This window comes from Hesperophylax consimilis, chromosome 27, assembly GCF_061612785.1.
Source record: "Hesperophylax consimilis isolate HC1 chromosome 27, BYU_Hcon_1.0, whole genome shotgun sequence".
In the NCBI taxonomy this organism is placed as follows: domain Eukaryota; kingdom Metazoa; phylum Arthropoda; class Insecta; order Trichoptera; family Limnephilidae; genus Hesperophylax; species Hesperophylax consimilis.
Window position 1 is genome coordinate 27,872,832 of NC_142862.1, and position 22,394 is coordinate 27,895,225.

At 37.5% G+C, this 22,394-nt stretch overlaps 1 protein-coding gene across 1 annotated transcript in view; it reads left to right on the forward strand.

Moving 5' to 3' along the window:
* Positions 1-863: 863 nt before the first annotated feature.
* pwn (calcium-binding EGF-like domain-containing protein pawn) overlaps positions 864-22,394 on the forward strand; it is a 250,346-nt gene continuing 228,815 nt past the window's right edge. Inside the window, exons 1-2 of the mRNA XM_089647752.1 lie at positions 864-1,252; positions 21,323-21,480. The gene's annotated coding sequence lies outside the window, so the exon portion shown is untranslated. The remainder of the gene's footprint in view (positions 1,253-21,322; positions 21,481-22,394) is intronic.

Below are 22,394 nucleotides of genomic sequence, written 5' to 3' on the forward strand. Positions count from 1 at the left end.
TGACTAGAAGTCATAATCACAGAAGCCAATATCAATGAATACAACCCATCGATGCCTTAATCTGCAAAGTGTACATTTCCAAAGTTTGGAGGTGATTTTTCACAAAAACAGCGCCTCACAAATTATCCAAATATTATTATTATTAAGATATATTATTTGACAAATTATTATTGGCGTTGTAATCTTCTACTTACCCGGTAAAACACAACATTTCAGATTAAGGCATCACTATGTTTTGCTATTATTTGACCTTAACAATTTACTCCATGCACATGTATTTTCGTAAATATTGCCTATTCCGTCACACTTATCGAAAACAATACTTCGATTCAATTGAATTAAGAAATAATGAATATGTGAATGGGATAATGAATAAATTCATGTTAAATAGTAGGTATTTTGTGTGTCGGAATAGTCCATAATTACCTGATATTTGTAAATATCATGAAAATGTTATGTATTTTATAATCATCATTTGAAATAATAAGTATTTTATAATTATCATTTGAAATGTCAATGTCAAATTTGTTGTGTCAGTGTTGCCACTGTCGGCCACTGTTGCCATATAAGAAAGAGAATAAAAAAAAACAGTGACTACGTACTGGTGTATATGTGGCATATTTGGGTATTCGTGTATTTTTATTACTACAAATAATATATGAAAGTTATCAACAAAAACCAAGTACTTTTTTTCCAAAGCTCAACCCCCCCCCCCCACCCCCCGGACGGACAGACGTTTTTAATTTGCCTAGGTGGTACCCCCGGAATCTAGGGAAATCTAGGGAAATTTCGACTCCCAATCTAGGGAAATATTGCAATCTGAACCTGGCAACGCTGTCAGTATATTTTATGGTGAACTCCAGCCAGTGAGCTCTGTCGTGTTGTTTATTCGTGATCGCCACACTAAGCCGGGTTTTTGTACCGCGATAAGTTTCAATCTCACGAAAGTTCTAACCAAACTGATCGTAAAACTATCGTGAACCCCTTCGAAAAGTCGTACATCGAAAACGGTTTAAATTTGTGTTATTGAATAAATAGAAACGCGTTAAAAAAGTTTTATCTGAATTGATTCTGTGTTTGAGTCATTTTCCTAGTGATTTAGTGTAACAAATATGCCATGTTTTAATTATATTTTTTAAATGTTTTTTAGTGTGTGTTTATGTTTAGTTTTGGTTTAAATGTGTTATTTAGGGTTAAGTGAGTGTTTCTTGCTTAACTATGTCCGTTTTGTGGCAGTTTTAAGTGATTAAAGGTAGTTGGAATGTTTGGAAGCGATGTAAGGAGTGCAAAAAATACAAGATTACAATGCTTCTCTTATCTATTCTACTTTCTTTTATACATATTGGAATCTAATGAGATCGTTGTCTATCTAACTATCACTCATGTAAATGGTTATGATGAAATATAATATTGTCTTCACGGTCTATTACAATAATAACATCAAATATTAAGTAAGGTTATATTATAAACAGAGCCATGATTACCGAATTGGGACTCGAGAATATGTGGTTCCAACAGAACGGTGCAACGGCGCACACTGCTCGAGCCACAAATTCAAAAATTACAGCAAAAGAACATCGGGTGATTACTTTTGCCACACCATGTATAAATATATAATACATGCATATTATATTTATAGAAAGTAGAGAAAAGTCGATGTTTTATTATCAAATAGTAAAAAGATTATTTACGGGCGCTTACATCGCTAACGCAGGCTAAACCTTATAAGATACAACAAAATAATGTACTACGGAATTGTATATCTTAAAATGGAAAATGGAATACCAGGTAAAAGTTTTTATTTTTATTTTTTTATTCTTTATATTGGCTTTCACCCATTAAGAGTGCTCTTGGCCATACATTACAACATTTTTCTTATTAATAAATACAACAAATTACAGGATAAGATTGACATGATTGACAAAACAACATTGATAAAACAACATAACATAACATAACGTAACATAAATAAACCAAACATAACATAAAAATAACATAACATAAATATAACATAACATAAACATAACATAACATAAGCATAACATAACATAAACATAACATACTTAACATAAATGGTACAGAGCTGGTAACAGTAGATTATCACAAAATTATAAAAATAGGAACCTGTGTACAATATAAGTGGGCGCTTTTCGTTATTAAACCAAAGATTTTTCTAAAATTAGTAGCGTTTTTTAAAAATAGAATTATGAAATTGGCAATCATATAAACAAACACAGCATATTATGGAAGTAAACAAATGTGATTATAAAACATAAAGATAAACATAACACAAACATACTATGAACATAACATAAACATATCATAACATAACATGCACATAACATGAACATAACATATCATAAACATAAACCTACCATAAACATAACATGGGTGTAACATAAACATAACTTAACAAAAACAATACAGAGCTGGTAATAATGGGTAATTACAAAATTATAAAAATAGGAACCTGTGCACAATAGTAGTGGGCATTTTTTGTTATTAAAAAGAACAGATTTTTACAAAATTAGAAGCATTATTTTTTTTAAAACAGTTCTATGATATGAATATAAACAAATACAATAAAAGAATCAAGAAAAATACACAAATGCATAAAGAATAGTGTTTTAACTCAGTCAAAATATGCAGAGTTGGGATTAGTAAAAATAAATGAAAATAGGAACCTGAACAAGTGAATACAAATGAAAGTGAAAGAAATTTGGTTTATATTTATTATTATGGTCAGATATTAAGGCTATTTTTATAAATAAATTTTGCCAACAAATGGTAAATTTCAGGAGTGTGTAAACTAAGAAGGCAGGGAATACTGGTAGGCAATTTAATATCAAGTTTTACCAATTCATGCATGAAGTTTGGAAATTGGTCATTGATAGGACACTCAAAAAAATTATGGTCCAGAGTATCCTCTGACCCACAATCACAGTACGGCGAACTGACTATGTGGAACCTGGCAAGATGGCTAAGACAACAAGTGTGACCCAGCCGCATTCGGGTTAAGGAAGAAATATATTTTTTAGGCATGGTAGTGTATTTGTGAAACCAGGGCTTAACAGGAATAGAAGGTTGAATTAATGAGTACTGGTGACCTTTTATCAGAGAAGATTTTTTCCATTCAGAAGACCATTGGAGTTGGTACTTAGTTTTTAGAATAGGGAAATGGTCTCTAACCGGAATAGGGATATCACTTAACGGACCATGGGCAGTGGCTTCCTTAGCAATATAATCAGCCATGTCATTCCCAGTAATACCGAGGTGTCCCGGTATCCAGGCTAGGACCACTGATGCATGAACCAGTGACATGGAATGCAGTAGGTCCCTGGTCGAGCAGATTAGAGAGTCGCTACTGGAATTGAGTGGGGATGCGCTTATTTTTTGTAGTGAGCTAAGCGAGTCTGAAAGGATGAGTGCGTTTTTAATATTTAATGATTTGACGAGTTGAAGAGCTTTTATGATAGCTATGCATTCAGCAGAGAAAATGGAGCATTCTTAGGGAAGTTTGTGTGGGAAACACAATTTTCTGTGAGGAACATAAACACTGGCCCCGCAATGGGAGTCCTGACTGAGTTTGGAGCCATCTGTGAAAATTTTTATGTAATTTGGCCAGTTGTTTTCAATAATTGTGTTAAATTCTGCATTATTTAATTGAGTTGAGTTTTTAATGTTTTTTTTACTTATTCCTATAAATTGATGGACCTTCGGATAGAAAGTAAGGCTTTCATAGGGGTATGAGTACAAGGGAAGAGATTCATTGAGATAGGTGTTTGTAGATAAATCCAGGAAAGAGTTGTAGCGATCATAAAAAAGGGGAGGGGTATGATTTTTCCAAAAGTGATTTGAATTAACCTCGTACTTTAAGGATTGAAGTATAGGAATCAAGGGATGGGATGTTATTGAACATGTTTTGTAAACATATTTTTCTGCCAGGCATCGCCTTCTTATATGTAAGGGAGGTTCGCAACATTCCACTTGCATTGCGTTGATTGGAGAAGATTTCATGGCTCCTAAGACAAGGCGAAGTGATTTTGACTGGATTTTATCTAATTTATGAGAATTTGAAGTGGACATTGGATCAAACAGACAAGATCCGTAATCGAGATGGCTTCGGATGAGGGCATTGTATAGAAGTTTTAATGAAGCTGGGTGGGATCCCCACCACACTCCTGCTAGAAATCTGAGGGGATTGATGTTGCTTTCACATTTTGTAACAACGTGATTTATATGAGAGTTCCAAGTAAGCTTGGAGTCCAAAAACATTCCAAGGAATTTAACTTCCTTCGAGATAGGGATCACTTCATCGCCAAATATTACCTGAATATCCGGAAGCTTTCGTCGACGAGTGAAGATGACAACTTTGCTTTTGGCAGGGGAAAGTTCAAGACCATTACTATTTAACCAAGCCGAGAGTTTTCTAAGAGCGTTGTTAATTGCTGATGCTGCGATGAAAAGATTGGCGGATATTTTGTAAAACGTTAAGTCGTCAGCATATTGGAGTATGTTGCACATGAAATTAATAGATTTTTCCAGATCGTATGTGTAAATATTATATAGTATCGGGCTTAAGACAGACCCTTGCGGGAGTCCTTTGAATATTTGTCTTATGTGGGGAGAGGATTCGGATCCATCTACAAAAACAGTTCTCTCGGAGAGCAAATTGATAATGAATTGAACCAATTTAGGAGGAATACCAATCGCCAGTAACTTTTCTTTAAGAATGGGTATATTTACATTGTCGTATGCTCCACAGATGTCTAAAAATACTGCAATACAATATTCGTTTTTAGATAACGCTAATTTGACATCTGTAACAAGAGAGGAAAGGTTGTCAAGGGTACTTTTACCCTTTCTAAATCCAAACTGAGAAGAAGGAAGAATATGATTTTTCTCTACAAACCAGTCTAATCTGTTCTTAATCATTCCTTCAGCTACTTTGCAAAGTGTTGAAGAGAGAGCAATCGGTCTGTAACTTGAGCCTAGACTTGGATCTTTGGTACTTTTGCAAATGGGAATGATTTTTTGAATTTTCCAGTCCGGGGGAATAATACCAGAGTCCAGAAAGATATTGATGAGAGAGAGAAAGTAGGAAAGGGAATCGTCATCAGTGTGGCGGATGAATATGTTCAAGATTTCGTCATTGCCCGGAGCTGAGTCTTTTAGGTCTTCCGTGGCTCTTTTTAACTCGTCTATGGAAAATGGAGCATCTAGCCAAGATGAAGAATTTGGGGAGTAAGATAAAACAGGCACTTCGTCAAGATTAGGTACATAAGGGGGAGCAATTTTGTTAAGAAAGTCAGAAATCCAAATACCAGAATTGTGAGATGACTTCGGCAGGGAAAGGGAAGACCTAAACCTGCGAATCATGGACCAAACTTTGTTTGCGGAAAACTCGACCCTCGACGACGGGGGTGCTGTTCCGCCGTCGGTTCCTCACTGCGGCTTCTATATGAAAAAGCTGAGGATCCGGCATCGGGATGTACTCCACGTCATACGGGGGCTCGATGTTAACAAAGCTAGTGGACCTGATGGAATACCTGCCCTGGTATTGCAGAGGTGTGCTGCGGAAATAGTTCCAGTTTTGACAAAGCTCTTCAAAATGTCCCTGAAGTGTGGCACTGTGCCCTCTGGTTGGAAAAAAGCGGTAATTCACCCTATTCCCAAGAAAGGTGACCGCTCCAACCCGGCCAACTACCGCCCCATAGCGATCACATCAGTTCTGTCCAAAGTGATGGAACGTGTGATCAACGACAAACTGCTCACATACCTCGAGAAGAACAAAATTATCAACGACCGTCAATACGGATTCCGGCGGAACCGCTCGTGCGGTGATCTTCTCGCGTATGTGACGCATGTTTGGGGGCGGTGCCTGGAACGTCACGGTGAGACCCAAACGGTCGCACTAGACATATCCAAGGCCTTTGACCGGGTCTGGCACCGAGGACTTGTCAACAAATTGCATTCTTACGGACTTCCCGCATCCCTGTGTACGTGGATTGCTGACTTTTTAAGGGATAGGTCGATTCAGGCGGTTGCTGACGGTTTCACCTCTTCCTCGCACTCCATAAATGCTGGCGTCCCACAGGGATCGGTTCTGTCTCCGACTTTGTTTTTGTTGCACATCAATGACCTTTTGACATGTGCACCGATTCATTGTTACGCGGATGACAGTACAGTTCATGATAGCTTTTTGTTTGACAAGCCCCCAAAGGGCACACAAACTCCAACGGCTCGGAGGGCTTTGAAGCAGAGAATGGACGGTTATCTCGAGAGTATTTCCTCCTGGGGTAAAAATAATCTCGTCGAATTTAATGTTTCAAAGACCCAATCCTGTCTGATTACGTCTAAAAGGGATCCAAATGATAATCTAGTCTCCTTCAACGGAAGCAATCTTCCGAACAGGCCTTCCATTGATATGCTTGGTGTAACTATAAGTGACCAGCTCAGGTACGGGGGCTCCATCGAAGCTAGAGTAAAGTTGGCCTCTCAGAAGCTGGGCGTACTGTACAGGGCCCGCAGATACTTTAATAGTACACAACTGCTCACCCTGTACAAATCGCAAGTGCGCCCTACTGTCGAATTTGGCAGCCATCTCTGGTCTGGAGCCCCAAAATACCTGAAAAAAACCCTTGACTCTGTGCAGAAACGGGCGGTCCGTTTGATAGATTCCCCAATCTTAACAAACGGACTGCAATCTTTAGAGCACAGGCGTCAGGTAGGTATGCTGTCCTTGTTCTATCGGTATTACAATGGAAGATGCTCTGAGGAACTAGCGTCATTGATCCCTTCGGCACCGGTGCGTAGTCGGGATACACGCCAAACGCGCGCCCAACATTTGTACACAGTTGACACTTGTCACATGAGAACGGGTCGCTTCTATGATTCGTTCTTAAGTTCAACAGCTCGGCTGTGGAACGAACTGCCGGCCTCTGTGTTTCCTCCCTCCTACAACATGGGACTCTTCAAGACCCATGTTCACTCCTTCCTCTCCACAAAAAGACCCTCCACACAGCATCCCCAAAGATGACATAGGCCCTGAGGGAAATTATTTTCTTCAGGGCCTCCTGTGTGGAGTAAATATAAAAAAAAAAAAAAAAAAAAAAACCTCCCCCGCCGGAGTAGCAGGGGATATATTAGTGCAGAAATTACGCCAGCTGTTTTTTTTTTTAAAACGGAATGTACGTTTAGCAACAGCTTGGGCATTCTTGGCTTTCAAGAAATTTTCCATTGTCATCTGTTGGCAGTATATCTTATTGGCCGCTTTCCTCTCCTTCAGCACTCGAAGGCATTCTTCATCCCACCAGGGGGCAGGGTGAGCCTTCGTGCCTACAGGGGATGATTTGGGAATAGACTTGTCTGCAGATTTTAGAATGGAATCAGACCAAGATTTGTAAGAGGAGGTGCAGTTATCTGAAGAAGGGGTAGGCAGGGAAAGGGTGTGACCCTGGACAGATTCTCTAAAATGGCACCAGTCGGCTTTTTTTGTGATAAATTTTGGCTTTCTTTTAAAGAGGTTAGTATTTAACCCTTGAGCCAGATTTATAATAATTGGATAGTGGTCACTGCCGCAGGGGTCTGATGAAGTTCTCCAGGAAATTATTGGATATATACTTGGGGAACAAAGAGTTATATCCACCGCACTAGGGCTCTGCCCAGGTAGACTTAACCTTGTTGGGGATCCGTCATTTAGAAGGCACAAGTCCATAAGGTCAATTATTTTAATTCCTGAGGGATCCGTTGATGAAGAACCCCAGAGAGGGGAGTGGGCATTGAAGTCACCCAGAATGACCAGGGGAGAAGATATTTTTCTAAACATGTGGATCCATAATGAAATGTCAAATGGGGTAGAAGGGGGAATGTAGAGGGATACAAACGTAATATTAGAGACAGTAGCTGCCACTAACTGGAAGGATGAATCTGGGGGTTTAATGGAAATAGGGGTGAAGGACAGGGAGTTTTTGATTAGAAGGGCTGCACCACCCTTCCCATCAATGCGGTCGTCCTGCAGACATTGGTAGCCACTCACCTTGAAGAGCTGAGATGGTTTAAACCAAGTCTCAGAGATGGCAGCAATAGAAATTGTGTGTAATTGTAGAAGGCGGATGAGGTCAGCCTTATTGGAGGAGGCGCTTCTACAATTCCACTGAAGAATCCCTGCTGTCAGGGCAGCCATTGGAAACAAGAGAATTTAAGGAGGAGAGTATAGAGGCAGCGTTGGACGGTAGGGAATTATTATTATTAATTATAGAAATAAGTAACATGATGAGAGTTTGAATAATATTAGAATTGTCATTAGAAATGATGTTGTTTGAGGAATTGGGATTTGAATCAGGGATAAAGGAATTGCAGTTCAAAGAATTGGTGTTAGGAAAGACGGTATTTTGTGGAAATGGGGAGTTGATGTTACCATTTGGGAACAAGAGCTGGGAGTTATGGCCGAGATGATCATATCCGGGGGATTTAAGAGGACGAGAAGCAGATTTTGTCATTACAGTCTTCCTGTATGACGAGTTTGGAGGAATAATGTTTTGAGTTAACTGGGGTTGAGAGGCGACTTCAGCAAAAGATTTTTTAGAGGGAGCTATTATTTTAGAAGCGTGGAAGTATGATACGCTATTGGAAGACATATAACTTTTAATGTTTTTTTGGCGTGAAAGTTCGGGGCAGGATGGATTTATGGCTGTGTGAGAGCCTGAGCAGTTGATGCAAGTAGGGGGATTGGAAGGGGAGGGGCATTGCTCTGCTAAATGACTTTCTGCACATTTAAAGCAGCGAGGAGAAGAACGACATGATTGCTTGGAATGGCCGAACCGACAACAGTTAAAGCACTGAATTGTCGGGTATGAATAAATTTCCACTGGGAGAGAGTTGTGGAAAAGGTACATATGAGAGGGAAGAGATTGGCCTTCAAATGTAAGAACTACAGTTTGGGAGGGTTTCCAAACTATAGAATCGGAAGTTCTATCTTTATAATTCAGCCGCCTAGTCTTTAAAACTTTCCCCGAAGATGCTGGGATAATAAGTTCCGTGATGAGTTCTTCCTCGGATAGGTCTGTGGGGATACCTCTCACTAGACCCATGCGGGAGACATTAAATGAAGGGATGTAAGCCTTGTATTTTTTGGCAGAGAGGTAGTCAACGGAATTTATAAATTTATTGGCATTGAGTTCAGTTGTGAACTCTACACAATGCGGAATCTTCCTTCGGATCTGATACCACCTGGGGAAATGCCAAATGGTTTTTTTTCCTACAAATTTACCGAAATCAAGGGGATGCAGTGAGTGGCCTTGTGTGTTGTTTTGCACATACACGATGAAGGGGGCTTTTGCTGAAGTCGGGTACAGTGAAGCGAGTGGAGGAGCGACAGTCTCTACAGGAACTGTAACCTGAGAAGATTCCTTTTTCGGAAGGACGCTAACTTTTCGTTTTTTGGGAGTAGAGGAATCAGTCATTATTTCAACCTCGCTAGCAATGTCATTATCAAAATTAACAGGGTCAGGATCAGGGGGGACGGGATCTGGTGGTTTTTTACCCATGGCAAAGGCCATTGGGGCAAAAGGAATGTATATTAATATAAAATAACACTTACTGGACTTGGTCAGCAATAAAGGCACTCAAAGAGGACAAAAAATATAGTTTTAACCGACAAAAGGCAATAAAATTAGGTTTTTTCGTATTCGAACGGAAAAAAGACAAGTGAGTTCTTCAACTGTCAAAGTTCGAATCCCCAGGTAAAAGTTGCTTTATGTACCTAATTCTAAATAACACTTCTCAATTTGGAAGTTCTAGCTCGACATCTTGAGGTTCCGCCATAGACTTGAAATTTTATTTTTTAAGGTTTTATAGACGTTTTGTATTAAACACCCTATAAACAAAATAATAAGTAAATATAATATATTATGCATTAAATGACAAAATAAAAGTAGATTTTAATTAATAAAAATATTCTTTTTAAAAGTAAACACAGGTTTAGAAAGTTATGTTGGTATGAATAAAATCATTTTATAGCAAAAATCCTTTTTTGGCTCAAACTTTGGCATGAGTTTTCGAGATGCTAATTTAGATTTTATGAATCCCTCTCGTCTTGTTTTGTCAAATACTTTTAAAGCTGCTTCTGTCACAATTTTTACAGATCTTTCCACAGCCTGGGTGTGGCAAGGCAGTCTCATAAACTCCAACACTGTATCTTCTCCATTTTCAATAAAATCTTGTAACTGCTCATCGGAAATATTCATCAGTATTGGGGGTTCGTATTTATTTTGTTGCCAGTCAATCATGTCTATGTAAGAACATGCATTTAAGTCCACTTTTGACACCTTAAACATGCGCGAAACAGAATTTTTATTAACTTGACGAGCCTTTAAAATGCGTCTTGCAGCGAGTTCTCTAATGTGCTTACGTGAATCTGTTATCATACTCAACAACAAGTTTTCTGGATGAGCAAAGTAACTGTTTCGAATTATAACAGGGTCCACTATCGCTAACAACTCGTTGGACAAATATCTAGTGCTGTTAATGAGCTTCCATAAATGATTTGAACCATCTTTGCAGGATGAATGTGTTTTGATAGCAAACCAGACAGGAGCGTATGATTATACGACAAACGTTGCTAAAGTCACTAGATTTTGTTGTGGATTTTCTGTAGAAATATACAAATGCAGTATGCGATTAGCTCTTGTCAACCAGCGGGCATGGGGTAGTTTACCTGGGCTCCTCTGTAATAAATCAGGAGACCAGGGATCCATTTATGACAGCAGTAGTAATTTCTTGTAAATATTTCTGGTCTGTACTGAGATCTGTGGATATTTGTGGAGGTAGTTCACCTTCTATCTTCTCAAAGTTGGCCAACGGCAGCGTCTCGCATATCTCTAATGCTAACACCAATTTGACCTGCAAATGATTAAGGTCCTGCAGTAGTGCCATCCAAATAGGTAAACAAATGCCTCAATGGTAACTAATTGGCGTGTAAGAGACAAATTATCCATTGCAATGGTTGAGATAGTCTGTTTTCCAAAAGACAAATCACGCCTCCCACTTTCCCAGCATTTGTGTTTGTTCCATCACAGCCAACATCCATTAAACCATCTAGTGCAGGGGTGTCAAAGATACGGCCCGCGGGCCGCATGCGGCCCTCGGACCCTATCAATACGGCCCGCGAGCCGTATGAGGCACTCAGGTCCCATCATTACGGCTCGCTACCACGTGACAATATTATGTCGCGGAGGACAGAACCGCACTCTTTCATTGTAGATTTTAGATATTCAGAGGACAGTCGATGCCTACGCGTGTTTAAAATTGCAAACGATTGATTTACAGTCTAATTTCAAGAGACGCGCGCATCGGACGCGGTGCGCCGTGCACCGAGCGTGAGCGTAACCTTTTCTCTTACGCCGGCTGGCGGCGCTGGTCTGGTGCACGACTCGTACTCACGACGCCCCCTCCCCCCGACCCCGCACCACTAGGGTCGCAGTTGCCGGTCGCCGGCGCAGTCAGATTTAAGCCTTAGCATCGAGGGGTCACGTCGAGTGTTTATATTACTTACGTACTCATAGTTTGTTGTTCATTCAAGTTCTAATATTGGTACGTGGCATAATGTCGCAAAAACGTAAAGTTGATAGTGAGTGCAGAGTTTTTCAGACAAAATGGGAAATCGCATATTTTTTCATGGAATGGAAAGGTAAATCACTTTGTTTGATTTGCAATCAAACAATTGCTGTTTGTAAGGAGTTTAATTTAAAGAGACATTATGATTCGAATCATAAAGGAAAATTTGAACGTTACACTGAAAAGATAAGAATGGACAAACTATTATCTTTAGAATCTAACCTTCACGGCCAACAGTCAATATTCACTAAAGCTAAAACTGAAAGCGAAGACGCCTTAAAATCCAGTTTCATTATTGCATTAGAAGTCGCCAAGAGGTCAAAACCTTTCACTGATGGTGATTTTATCAAAGAATGTATGTTAAAAGTGGCTGATGTTTCATTCCCATCACAAAAATCAACCATTCAAAATATTCCGCTATCAAGAAACACTGTTGCTTCAAGAATAAGTGAATTATCTCAAAATTTGGATTCCCAGCTGAAGGAAAAAATTAAGGAATTTACACACTTTTCGCTGGCTATTGACGAGAGCACTGATATCATTGATACTGCTCAACTTGCTGTCTTTATACGAGGTATTAATAGTAACTTTGAAATATGTGAAGAACTATTGAAGTGCGTTCCATTGACAGGCACCACTACAGAAAATGATATTTATTCTGCTATTGAGCATTTAACAGTAGAATATGAACTCGGCTGGAATAAATTTTGCAGCGTAACTACGGATGGCGCTCCTGCCATGGTTGGCAAACATTCGGGTGTTGTGACTAAATTAAAACAGAAAATATCAGAAAATTTTGTGGGAATTCACTGCATCATTCACCAGGAATCACTCGCATCCAAATATTTAAAAATGGACCATGTCATGCAACCGGTAATTAAAATAGTAAATTTTAAAAGGAGCAGAGGTCTAAATCAAAAGCGGTTCAGGCAATTTTTACAAGATTTGGACGAAAAGTATTCCGATGTACCTTATTTCACGGAAGTTCGTTGGCTCAGTCGAGGGGCAGTTTTAGAAAGATTTTTTGAGTTACGTGACCCTATTCAAGCTTTCATGTTAGAAAAAGGCAAGCCAATTAATTATGACAACGACTGGTGGCTTGATTGTGCATTTTTGGTAGATATGACAAAACACATGAATGACCTCAATATAAAGTTACAGGGTAAAGACTTGATCGTCACTCAAATGTATTCGCATTTACAAGCCTTCGAAACAAAATTAAGACTGTGGGAAATTCACATAAAAAACCAAACACTCGATCATTTCCCTCACGTGAAATCATTTGGCACAGTGAACCAGACAAAATTGGATGAGTATTCTCAACTTTTGCTGAATCTGATAACAGAATTTAACAGTCGTTTTGAAGATTTTCGCAAAATGCATAAAATGGAATTCCCACTTTTCAACAATCCATTTACTTTTGATGCTGCACTGGCACCAATTCATTTGCAAATGGAATTGATAGATCTCCAATACGACAGCATTGTAAAGGATAAATTTAAGGAAGTTAATGTTACTACATTTTATACACAATATTTCAAGAGTTTGAATAACTATCCAAGTATAAGAAATCATGCGGCACGGATCCTGTGTGTGTTTGGTAGTACGTATTTATGCGAGCAGATGTTTTCCGTTATGAAAATAAATAAAAACAAACATCGCTCACGGCTTACGGATGAAAATCTCCAATCGATTCTAAAAGTAACTACGACGAATATGACACCCGACATCAATGAACTTGTCAAAAACAAGAGAAGTCAGGTGTCCGGCTCAAGATAATTTACCTTGTTACCCTTCTTTTTAACTTACTGAATTTATAATAAATAGGTATCTAACTAAATAAAGATTTTAACAATTAAGTATGGGTTTTATTTTTTAAATATTGAGTCCGGCCCGCTTACACACGCCAAATGTTATAAACGGCCCTTAAGAATATCCAGTTTGACACCCCTGATCTAGTAATATCTTTTCAGTCGTTAAAAAGCGGATAGCTCTTTCAATATTTCTTGCGCTGCCCGATGTTGGAACCCCATACCCAACATAAACAGTACCTACCTGGTTCTTTTATAATCGAAATATGTTCCTCTTGTACAATCACTCTAAGCCTCTTCGATCTTTTTAAAACAGTTTTAGCCGTCTTGTCTATCCTTCCATCGAAATATAATAAAGGAATTTCTGTTACACTTTCTTCGGTTAAAATTTGCTCGCGTCTCATTCTGTCTTATTCTTCTTAGTTTTATCCTATCTATTATGCCTCATTTCTTGGTTGAGAGTGCGTAATCTTCTATTCAGCAATTTTTTACTCTGGATAAGATCCGTTCTTCCTAAAGCCATAAGTCAGTCAGTGCGTTGGTCTTCTAAAAACATTTGTTCCTCTTTTGGCACTTTTTTTTCGCTCAAACAAGTACAAATTCTTGATATTTACTTGCAGCTATGTCAAAAATCTTTCTACTTTGTACTCTGAACTCTTCTAACTTTTCTTCCTTATGTTTCTTCAAAGACTTTTTCAAATTATAACACTTTGAGTGATAACTTTTTAGTAACTGTAAGATTCTTTTGTGTGTGACAATTGGAATAAAGATTTTATCCACAATTCTTCAATTTTTGTTCAAACTATTTCGACGATTTCCAAAAACGTAGGTTCTTTTGTCGTGTTATTCCTTATTTTTAAGTCTTATCGAACCCATTCGTAGAATTTCATCACTTTTTCATTCGTAGGTAGGATATTCTCTTTCATCTCTGCACTTACACCAAATATCGGACATTTTAAATTTTGTTTTCTAGAAGTCATGTTAATTCACTTAAAAAACGTTTATCAATAAGTACTCGTGAATATAATTGACGCGCAACCTTTCACTTTGAGACAATTATCGACACCAGTTTAAACAAAACACTGCATTTCGTAGATTGTCAGGTGCCGCCCCCCGCTTCGTCCCGCACTTTGCTCCTCTGTCACAGCGCCAAAGTATATTAAAATAAAGAAATATTTGATTGCAATAGCTAGTTAACTATATTTGAAAATGTTATTAAATAAAATAAACCTATTTTAATAAATTCTGTACTATTTTGTAGGCCGCGCAAATAGCCCCTAAACTGTCGTTTTGGTAAATGTTCGATGTCTTGGCGGGGGCTTTTACCGTTGTCTGATATTATTTATATTTTTAATTGAGGTAATTGATGGCAATTGGCAACTCAATACAACTATTCCAAATAAAAATTAGAAAAAAAAATTCGTTCCGCCCTAGTGAGTAGTCCTAATCAGTGGCGTAGCTAGGTAACCAAGGGCCCTGGGGCAAATTAAAAAAAATGGGGCCCCACTGCTATGTAAACTGATTAGGTTTTATCAAATAAAAATATGAAATATAAAAACACTTAAAAAATGCTAAGCTACTTAAGCTGTTTTTTGTACACTGCAGACTGCAGGGCAGGTTATAAAAATATTAAACAGTAACAACATAAATTACAATTAATACCTGGTGTAGGTTTGGCTAATAAAACGAAATAGAGAAGATTCAAGGGTTTATTATATAAAGGTCGGGCCTACCAACTGACTAAATAACAATTATATTTACAATTTTTTCCTAGCTTTAGTTTTCGCAAAAGTATCAATGACTTCGTTTAAATACAGGCTTGCTGCGGTTTTGTTTTCAATTGCTATTAGCGATGAATGTCGGAGTCGAGTTTGGCCCATCTTATTTCTTAAATAATTTTTTATTATTTTTAATTTGCTAAATGACCTTTCAGCTGCTGCAGAAGTGACAGGAATTGTAAAGAATAATAACATTGCTGTAAATACTTCCGTTAGGTCGTATTCTAGCACTCCATATTTGCTCATTATTTCCTTACATAATTGGTGAACAATCCATGCTTGAGTTAGTTGAGGTAAAACTAGATGGTAAATATTTGTATATCTGAATATTTTCTTTGAATTCGTCACACTTTTGTAATAAAGTTGCTTCATCAACATGTAATAAAAATGTTGGTGTTAGAAAATCGAATATATGACAGACTGCACTCATACCAATAAAACGTGTATCTAATTGAGATATTACTGTGTCTAGTACATTATTGAAAATCTCAATTTTAAATATTTTTTCTCGGTTTGGAAATCGGTGATCAGCAGCTAATTCATCAAAATGTTTTTTAACTTTGCCTTTTTTCTTGAAAATGGGTATCAATATCATATTTTCTTGCAGTTTCACTGGCTTTGGACTTGAATAATTCGAAATCATTTCTATAAATTTGCAACTTTGCTTTGGTCTCTGCTAAAACTTTACTCGCCTCGCCCAAATTGATGTCGCATTTTTGTAAAGTTTTGGATGCATAATTGATGTCGTTCAATACACTGTGCATGAATTCGCAAAGCAACACGAACTCGAAATTTAGCATTTTTGTTTTAATACTCTCTGCTTCACTACGCTCATCTTTATTAGGACTCTTTAGAACTATTTCTGATAATGCTTTGATAATATCAAAATAACGAAGTTTTATTGCAGATATCGTATTGACCCTACTGGACCATCTAGTCGGATTTAGTTTTTTTAGAGTGGTGTCCGATTCGCCGGTGAATCTCAACAGTAGATCCCAACGTTTGACGGCCGGCATAGTCCAGTGGTAACGCATTGGACTGCCATTCCGAAGGTCGCGGGTTCGAACCCGGCGTGCGCAAACACATTTTATTTTATTAATTTGTGTTATTTCACAATTAATTAATTAAAATAATATTTAGTATATTTGCGGCACGTTCCAGAGTGGAAGATACTACCAGTATCGCCCTGGTGTAAGACCACCATTCAGAATTGAAACGTTGCTCCAAATGGCTTTAGCCGTGTTTAGTGACTAGATCTGAATAGCCAGGTACTTCCCCACCTTCCTCTTTCCCTTCCCCACTTACCTTCAGCCTCACAACATCCCCCAATTGGGGATGCCATAGTCTCACTGGCTTCAGACGGGAGCAGTTGGGACTTTTGTGAGGTATTCACTATAAAAAAAATTTAAAAAAACGTTTGATGCTGTTTCCGAAAAAGTTATACAAATCTTGCAACGTTGCGAAAAAAATCTGTATTTCAACACAACTGCTAACGGCATCATTTATCACCAAATTTAAATAATGAGTGGCACAATGTACGTACTCTGCGTTAGACTGGATATCCTTAATATGTTTTTGTACACCACTCATCACACGGGCTCCATTATAGCCTTGACCCACACCTTTTTTTAAATCAATATTTTTGTCGATAAATAATGTTGTCACTTTTTTTTTTTTTTTTTAAAAGAAAGACAAACATTCCCGGGTTACGAATAACCCAACAATGTTTGAAAATCTCCTACTACCACCACAGAAAGCCGAAAATGTTGCTTGTGTTGTGATGGAGGACTTAGCCAGACTAAAACTAAAGCCTTGACTAAATCTACTGTGCCATGTTTGATGGCTCCATAAAAGCCTAGAAACACTTATTTAACTTCTATATCAATTGGCTGTCCATTTTCCGATCTGGTTATTACTGCATACCTCACAACAATGCTTAGCTGATCTACCTTCGATATGTCCTGTGTCGTATCCATTATGATGGCAAAAAACGGTGACGCTCTAATTTGTTCTAGTAGATGGGTTTCGAGTTTGGTCCCCAAGCTCTCAATCATTTCATTTTGAATTGTTGCACTCAGATATCTTGTAGATCCTAAAAACATAAAAAAACACAATTTCAAAAAAGTCAAGTCAAGTTAAACAGTTCATAATTATAAACAAAATAAAACGATTAAAAAAACTTAGAAATAATTATTATTACCTTTGGGCACATCCAAAACTTGCCGCAAAATGTGATAATATCGGGCGACAAGCTCTACAAAGGACAGAAAATTTCCGTGGAATCCTTCCTGACTTAAGTCTTCTTGATGTCCTCTCAAAGCCAAAGAACTCTTTGCTAGGGTAAGTATGATATCGCATAACCTCTGAAGAACCATTTTCCAAAATGATGCTTCTTTGCGAATTTCATTTTCAAGTTCCTTGTCGATAGTATTAGTATCGTTTTTTTTTCAAAATTCATACACAGCACATGTTTCCGAATGGCCACTCGAACAACTGTGTTGTTTAATTCTTCCTGATAAATGCTTCCAATCTCGAATTCCCGTACACCAAACATTATTCATTTGTGAAGCAAATAACCAGCAGGGTTGACAATAGGCAGCGTCTAGTATTTTGGAATAACACAACCAAAAACGATTAACTGGCCCATATTTAGAACACGAAAAGTAGTACGATTTTGAAAAACACCTTTTGTTCTGGTTGATGTCTGTTGGAAAAGGTCCTGAAGGCTGTAAAGGCCCCATATTAAGATTTGACGTTTTTCGTTAATATTTTACTTAATATTTTGTTCGTGAAGTTTCCCAAGTCATAAGAAGATTTGTCGTGCACATTTTCGAAAAATGTAGAGGTCCGTGGTTCCTCCAAACCACAGACATAGGAATTAATAGACGAGAAGATAAAGGCGACGGGTAAAATCAACTGTTGAAGAACGAAGGGAGTGAAGATGACTGTGATTCGTCAATAAATCAATCTGACAGTAAATAGGCATCTCGCATTATAATATCACCATTTACTTCTTAAAAGTAAAATCTGCTTTGAATGAATAGACATTTTTACATGGGAGCGCAAATTACTCGCCACGTTATGAACAAATTTGCGAAGTCCAAATTCGGCAAAGTAAGGCAGCTTCTATATTCAGAGTCGTAGTTAGTTTCAGAGTATTTAGTTAAGACACTTTTATAAATGTTCATAATTTACTTCCCAGCAACCAACCAGCTTTGTGTTTCGCGTCCAGACGTTTCTCGATGTGATAGTAACAACTGATTCATATTATACGATGTGAATATGCTTAAAATAAAATAAAATAATGCTTATATATGGAATGTAATACGAAAATTGGGTTTATTCTCTTTTTTCGCATCTATTTTTACCAGTTTTCATAGTACAAGTAAACATTTTGCCGTGTTATTTCGTAAAATGAACCGATGATGCCTCGACCATAGTTCGCACAAGAATGATGACGTCACGTTTTCAAATATCACTTGAGGCCGTACGCGAGCCCAGCCGGCTCAATGGAACCGGTATGGGGAGTGGGGATAATACGCTTTTAATCACTTAGGGCAGGTCTACCTAATATTCATATGTCTATGCTCCAAACCCTTCGTTCTTATGTGTGTCATGCAAACATCATCCACGTTCACATGATCGGCGGTGGAGGAATCTCCAACTGCAATAATTGTCGAATCTTCTTCAGTAGGCTTCTCAACCAACACTGCAGTTACCACATTATTTGAGTCACTATCAATAGAAATATTTTGGACAGATGTACTTGCAAGAAGGCTGACTAAAAAACTCAATTTTGGGAAATTTTTGTTTACTATCTTCTCTTTCTTGGTGTTGTTTGCGTTTAAATGCACCACTGGGTTTCTTCTTTTTATCCATATTTTAATACGCTACAAGTGTCGTTGGGGAATGACGCACATATCACTATCCGTCAAATTGACACTGCCAACCTACAGAAAGAATTTAGGGGAATTCCCTAGGCATAACTTTTGAATTTCTCTCAACTGAGTTGTCATGATTAAAGTGGGGTTGCAAGTTGCAACCTGTCATATTTATTTTGAAAATGGGAGAAATTTCCAAAAGTTCAGTTCGATCGAGATTTCTGGTAAGGATTCGAGGGCCCCCTGAGCTTGAGGGCTCCGGGGCACTGCCCCGCGTAGCCCCTAGGTAGCTACGCCGCTGGTCCTAATGCGAGAAAATTCTGAGAAAATCCGATACTTATTATAAAATATCAGTCCACGATTGAGTGCTGATACCAACACTGAATCATGGTAGTGAGACATGGAACTGGTAGACTGCATTCCGTAGAAACGAGATCCCTGAGACGTTTTTGCGGTAAAACCATATTTGATCGTCCTGCAAAGGTGGATATCTGGAGAGTTTACAAGGGTGATGCAAGCGTAATGACAAATATATTAAGAAAGGGACGCTTAAAAGTGTTTGGACACTTAAAGGGGTTTGGACATGTAGAGCGAATTGACGGAGAAACGTGTGTAAGGAGATTATAAGACGCAAATGTGAATGGTAGTAGAAGTCGGGGAAGACCGAAAAAGATGGTTCCATGATAAATCAACAAACCTTTAAAAAGTAATGATGAAAAACCTAACCTAACCTATTTAACCTAGTTTTTGTTTCATCATTTTTCATGTTATCTGGTCTCCTTTTTATGCTGTCCACATTCGACGCATTGAATCTGTTCAACATCGGTTCTTAAGAGGGATTGCTAGGAGGCTAGGTTTAGAAAAAGGCAAATACTCATATGATGAAATTGAACTAACTCTAAACCTCTCTCCTTTGGAAGTCCGTCGGGAAAGAAATGACCTCATTTGCTTCTTCAAAATTATAAATGGTATTATTTATTCACCTGCTCTACTGCAACTCATTCCCTTCAATATCTCCTCGCAAAGACTCAGAAATAATGAACTGCTCTTCCTCAACCATCATTCGACAAATTATGGATATTATTCACCATTGTCCAGAATGTGTAGACTGGTCAACTCAAGTCAAAACCTTAACTTTTTTGGGATAAGTCTGAATGGTTTTTGCCAGTCGCTAAACAAGTGACGGAATATTATAAGTGTCCTGTGGTCCTGACCCACGGCGTAGTCTTGACTTGATTCGACTTGTCACTTTATTTTCTTATATTATATCTGCCTTATGTCTTTGCTTTCATGTACCTTTGTATTTTTCTATTATTAATCCTGTATTTTTCATTTTATTGTTTTCGTGTTATTATTTTGTAATTTGGACGATGTCCGTTAATAAATAAATAAATGACCTTATATCACTTTATTAAAGGTGTGTTGAACTGTCACTGTGCGGTTACCGATGAAGACATGACATGATCAAGTAATCGGGTCATATTAAGAGTCAGATAACCAGAGTAATATTTTTGAATACGAATGAAGCAAGGAGTGTGTGCCAAGTCAGTTTTGTGTGACGGTGCACCCTCTCTGCCTACCTCCTGGAAAATGACGTGACGGCATTGATGTATGTCGTATTTAGTCTATGAGTGACGGTCAGTTGATTAGTTAGGAATTGATTCCATATTTAGCCATGTTGATAGATCTAACGATAATTATATATTTTGGAATGTTGATAGATCTGATGATAAGTACGAGATATATTTAGCTTTGTTGATAGATCTGATAAGTATATATTTAGCTATGTTGATAGATCTGATGATAAGTATATATTAGCTTTGTTGATAGATCTGACGATAAGTAAATATTTGTTTAATGAGCGTATTTTTTTCTCAAGGTAAGTAAGTATGTAAGAATGTGGATATATAGTGGTTGTGTGTTCTTTAATATCAGACGAACGAAAAGAAATTAAACTCGAATAATAAAAATAATAATTAATTCTTAATAGCTGTGTTATTTTCTTAATTATTTAGGAGTGTGTTAAAATTGGTTCTATAACAAAACAGAAAGGTGGAAAGAAGAAAAGTGGCGAAAAAGAACACACAAACCTAACCTAATTTAAAACATTATCAATCACGTTCTGTTTTGTCATAGTTATTTATTATTATTATCTGATTACTGTTAAAATAACATCATTTAATCCAATTCATAATTTCCAGTGCAATATTTAAAATTTTGTAGTGTTTTTTTGCAGATTTCATTGTTTACAAAGTAAAGATCACAGTGTTTCTTGTTCGCTAGTAAAACTTTTCAGTGTAATTTAAAAGTGTGGTTTAAAACATACAAGTGCCAGTGAATAGTGCCTAAAGTGTTTCACTTAATTGGACTTCAGAACTTCTACAATTTATCAAGGTAACGCATTTAACCAAGTTTATATTTTTCTGTACTTATCTAAAAACTTAGTTTATATCTAAACTTATCTAAAACTTATCTTAAAATTAATGGAAAATTATCGTAGAATTAACGAAAACTTATTGAAACGTTTCTAAAAATTATCTAAGACTTATCTAAGGCTTAACTTACACTTGTAAGTTGCTCACGTAAGCGACTTACGACAAATTTACCAATGTAAACGACACCATAAGTCGCTTACCGTAATTTTTACCAAGTCACTGTCGGGATGGTAAAACAGAAATCTGCAACACCGACAGTAAGATTCGGTCTTTCTGCCGTTGCTCCTCGGGACTTTTTTACTTGTCTCCATGAACAGCTTTATGAAATAATACACTGCAATAATCTATGGAGACTAATAGATATAACAGTTTAAAAAATACCTGTGTAAATGTGGGATAATGGTTCTAGTATTCGACTTCACGAACTGATGGGTCAGCTATAAAACTTCACAGCAAATTAATATCTCCAATGAATGCATACCTGACGCCATAAATCGAATAGTCACCATTAATTTTTCTAACTAACTAACTAACTAACCATCACACCGTTTCTCCGCAGGGGTAGGCTGAGAGGACGGACCGCCAAACAACTCGGTCTTTTTTTTTAGGTTTGTCAACAGCGATTCATATCAAAATCTCTCGCAAATACAGTTTCATCTAACGTGGTTGATATTATCACCAATTACAGACAAACACAACATGCTTAATAATATGCTTCATAGTTATTACAACATATTACAATAAGAACACTGTAAGTAAAGAATAATAGAACACTGTAAGGTGCATACATGTACATTGTACATACATACACATAATATACATATACCAATTGAAATTTAGACAAAATACGGTAGGAATCAGACAAGCGAAGCA